The sequence below is a fragment of the Echinops telfairi genome, unplaced genomic scaffold (assembly GCF_000313985.2).
Source record: "Echinops telfairi isolate 266 unplaced genomic scaffold, ASM31398v2 ScPeMD7_41;HRSCAF=154, whole genome shotgun sequence".
NCBI classification, from domain to species: Eukaryota; Metazoa; Chordata; class Mammalia; order Afrosoricida; family Tenrecidae; genus Echinops; species Echinops telfairi.
The window spans coordinates 619446-624528 of NW_022103939.1; positions in this window are offsets into that span (position 1 = coordinate 619446).

Here is a 5083-nt window from a genome sequence, read left to right on the forward strand (position 1 = left end):
GGTTCCCACGAGAAGGAACCTGAGGGGGCTAGGTCACTGAGGGGCAGCAGGAAACAAAGCAGAAGGGGGAGTGTGTAGGGGTGGGGTGGGGTGGGGGTGTCTGATGAGGTGGGTTCAGCTTCTTGAGGCAGAAATGGCATCTCGTAATAGTTCAGCTCTGCCTGTTCTCCATCCTTCCTCTATTCCTAACACGCTCCCGTATGACCTGAACTTCTATCCTCTGGTTGCCAGTAGTAACTTTAATAAGTAAGGGTGCCAGTCCAGGAGCTGACTGGAGTGGGGATGGGTTTGGGGTTTCTGGGGACTTCAGAGGACCGGATCCAGCCGTTGCAAAGTTTCTCCCCTGGACCATTCAGGGAGGGGTGCAGCATGGCTCGGGTGGGGATGTCCTCAGCTGCTCTCTCTTTCCTTCCTCCTGGCACTGCTTGCCTGCCCATCACAGAAGCCTGCTTTGCTGTTTGTTCAGCACCAGCCCAGGTGGGGCCGCAGATAACCTGCTGGACTTTTCCCACATTAGATGGAGGGAGGGGGCGAAGGCTGGGGGAGCCAAGGGAATGCTGCAGTGAGCTCTGGAAATCGGAGCTGTGGGCAGGCGTTCACTTATTCAGCAAACTGTGTGCCAGGTATAGGGCTGCACATTTGCTGTCTAATACCATCTGTGCTCCAGTAGTTCCCAATCATGTGTGTGTGTGTGTGTGTGTGTTGGGGGGGGATGATTGACTGAAATATATGTTATAAATGCATCCACCAGGTTGCACAAGTCAGAAATTTAGGGGTCTTCCTGAAGGCCTTACTCCCCTCTGCTGCTTCATCCCAATGGTGAAAGCTGTAATGCAGAGCTCAGGGCCCTTCACAAATAAAGGATTCATTCTCATTTTAAACTGGATTTCTCTCTCAGCTTCATACCCAAGCGGAAGAGAGGTGATGGTCACTTTCTGGGGCATCCCACATCCAGTGTAGGCTCCATGCAGAAGGATAAAGTTTCAGCTCTTGTGCCAAAGGACAACAACTCTGAAAGAAAGCTCTGCTCCTCGTGGAGTTGCCGGAGGCCTCCGTAGAGATGGAATCCCTGCGCAGCTTCTCCCGTTGCCGAGTCTGCTGTTTCCCCTCCTGGTGTTGATTCCAAGGGCTCGCCTTAATAAGCATCTTTGCCAGGGTGCCTGTGTCCTGTGAAAGCCAACTGCATCATTCCATACTCAATCCATCACCATGTCCTGTCCATTTTACCCACGACATGTTCCTGAATCAGTCATTCCGGTCAGCAGTTCAAACCCACCGCCTGTTCCACAGGAGCGTGTTAAGGCTGTCTGCTCCTATCAAGATGTACAGTCTCAGAAACCCCGTCTAGGGTCTCTATGAGTCCTAATCAATCTGATGGCAATGGGCTTCACGGTTTTGATAGTTTGGGTTTTTAAACCACTGGGCCATTTCCTTCAGGAAGTCCCTGTGAAAGCATGCCACCAGGAAAAGAGCCAGGCCCCTGAAAGTGTGCTGAAGGCAGAGGGGACGTGGCATGGGTAGTGGGGAAAGGTAGTTAGAAATACCAACTGTGACCACATGACCAGTTGCAGAAATGCGTATTGCGATTGTTTTGGAGTATTTTTCCTTATTTTTGTTATACACTACATATGTTTGTGTGAGTATGTAAGTAGGTACAGTATATTTTTCTATCCCCATCTCCTACCTACATTCTTTTATGGCCTTTTTTCGGTCAATCAGGCATCTTGAAATTCAAGCACTACTCTTCTAGTGCAAATGACCTACCACATCTACCGATGCCTCCTTACAGCTGCCTCTCCTTATGCCCCGTGTGATGTTTCGGAGTGGAAATCTGATTAGTCTACTTATCTGTAAGCAACCCTTTGAACAAGATCTACAAAGTCTGCGGCTTGCCTCCTACCTGCCTCTCCACCTGCACTTCAGGCACCGATGCCTGTGCTCTCTGATGATACATATGCTGGATTCAGTTAGTCCATTTTTCAAACACCCAAACCAAATTCACTGCCACCAAGTGGATTCTGACTCACAGTGACTCCTATAGCACAGAACAGACTCCCTGTGGATTTCCAAGTCTGTAACTGTTTGTGGAGTGGAAAGCCACACCTTTCTACTGCAGAGGAACTAGTGGATTTGAACTGTGAACCTGTGGTTAGCCACTCAACGTGTAACCCTCTGTGTCACCAGGACTATTTTTAAAGGTCTGTTTTATTTGCTTTAATTCTTTCAGCGACTTGGTCTTTGCACATGCTGTTACCACTTTCTGGAAAGTTCTCCTTTTCTTCTTAACTGCATTATCTCCAACTCCGTTCTTATCCCAGGCAGCAAATTTCTCAGAGAATCTTTCTCTGGCTTCCCTACCTGCGATAGGCAGAATTCTAAAATTCCAATAAACCTCAACTTTGTAAAATCACATTGGATGAAATACCTCTCCTGTGACTGTTACCTTTCATGGCAGAAGAGATTTTCAAATGTAATTAATGTACTAAAGATCCCTGGTGGTGCAGTCATTATGCTTGGGCTGCGAACTTCAAGGTCAGTAGTTCTAAACCACCAGCTGATCGGTGGGAGAAAGACTGGGTTTTTCACTTCTGTAAAGAGTCTCAGTCTCAGAAACTCACAGAGGCAGTTCTACTCTGTCCTATAGGGTCATTATGAGTTAGCATCAACCTGATGGCAGTGAGGATTGAGTTTAATTAATGTTACTAATACATTGGCCTTAAGATAGATTATCTCACTAGGCCTTCCCTAGTCACAAGAGGAAATCAGAGAAGTTTGACGTGCACGGATTTGATATCCTGTTATTGGCCTGGGAATGGGAGAAGACACCTGGGAGGGGTGTAGAGACCCAAGTGCAGTCTCTGGCTGACAGCTAGTAAGAAACTAAGGACTCTGGTCACAAGGAACTGTATTCTGCCACTGACAAGAGCTTGGAGGCAGATTTTTCCTAAGCCTCCAGATGATAACTAAGACTTGTAAGAACCTGGGCAGAGAACCCAGCCACACTGTACTGGGTTTCTGACCCGATCTGCGAGCTAACACATTGGTATTGTTTTAAGCTGCTACATGTGTGAACATTTGTTTTCACAGCAGCAGTAGGAAACTAATACATCGTCCATCTCATGAGGCAAAACCCTTGAAAACCATGCTAGTAAACGTGTTACTTTTTCTGGAAGAAGTGGGAGCTTCTGTATCATTTGTTATGATTGAGAAAGATCGCAGTGGCAGCTAGTGTGTAGAGTAGCTTAAGGAAGTAGGGCCTATTGGGAGCCCATAACGATAATTCAGGTGAGAGAAGTTGGTGGCCTGAGCTCAAGTCATGGAGGTACTGAAGAAGATGGATCCAAGAGCTACTTAGGAGGGAAGAAACGGCACCGAGGCTCCGTGTGAATGTGGAGGATGAGGGAAAATGATGAGTTAAAGGTTTAACGATGCCTCTGGTAATTGAATAGATGCGTTACTCATCGCCAAAGCCCCAGGAACTCTTTGGTGAGCACCTACTATATTCTAGGCACCTCATATACATATCTTTAATCTTCACATGCAAAACCTACAGACATTTAGGTCCAGTACTGTTGATTACCATTTTACATGAGAAAACTGTGGTTCAGTGCGAGACTTCAATGAACTTTCTCAAAGCCACAAAGCTACTGGGTGAAAGAGCCAGAATTCAAAGCCAGGAATTTAAAAATCAGAATTCATATATTGGATTCTATTGTTTCAAGAATGAGTGGAAGTCTGACTATATTTCTCTGATTAACTTCTTTTAAAAAAATCATTTTATTACATCCATCCATCCATTGTGTCAAGCACATTTGTACATTTGTTGCCATAATCATTCTCAAAACATTTTCTTTCTACTTGAGTCCTTGGTATCTGATTAACTTCTTTGTTCCATTTCATATGCAATATTTTCAAATTTTCTTGACTCCTGAAGTCTCTAATTTCATCTTTCATACACACATACACACAGTCATTCACTTTCAATAAATAGCCTGGCTTCCAACTTCATAGAGCAAACAGTAAGTATTAGGCAGCAACTCCCACCAGAGAATCTGTTCAGTTTTGTACATGCTGAGTTTTAAATGCCTATTGGATATCTAAGTAGAAATTCTGGTAGGAATTTGGATATACAAGTAATAGAGGTAGTGGAAACCATAGACTTATATGAGTGCATAAAATAAGGAAAGAAAAAAATGAAGATCCAGGTCAGAATCTTGGAGATTTTGTTTAAGGATGGAAAAAAAAAATAAGCCAACTGAAAAAAATCAGGCTACAGCAGACAGAGAGGTAGGGGGAAGTAAGGGGAACAAGAAACCATAAAGATGAAAGAAGAAGAAACTCAAGGAGAGAGTGCGGAAGTGATTCAAATGTTTGCTCCTGGATTAAGCACAATGAGCACTGTAGTAGATTGATTGCTGGTTCTCAAAAAGGCATGTCCACGTCACAACCTCCAGAACTCATTTGGTAAGAGTCTTTGTGGATGTAATTGCATTAAGAATCTTGAAATTATCCTGAATTGTTTGATTGGGCCCTAAATCCAATGACAACTATCTTATCAGACTCACACACAGGGGAGACAGGTAAAGAACAATAGAAGGCCATGTGACAAAAGCAGAGATTAGAACTGAAAGGTGAAAGATTCTCCCCTAGAACCTTCACATGGAGTATGACCTTGACATTAGACTGCTGGCCTTTAGAATACTCCTATGAGAGAATATATTTCTATTGTATTAAATGACCAAATTGGTGCTAATTTGTTATAGAAACCCTAGGAAACTAGGGTTGTTGTATTAACAAGAACTGAGAAGTATTCCCTGAATTTAGTTAGGGATCTTTGGCAACTTTGGAGAGAGTCATTTTGGTGAGGTTATAGATGAAGAGAACAGATTGGGTAGAATGAAAACTGACTATAATGTGAGGAAATAAAGCAAGTGGTTTAGACACGTCTTTTACGAGTGTAGTTATTAATGAAGTGAAAGAGGGTGACAACTAGGGGGGAATGTGGAAGACAAGATTAACAACCCCCCACCCCCACCCCCACACACACACACACACACACACACACACAGTAAGTTTGAATCTG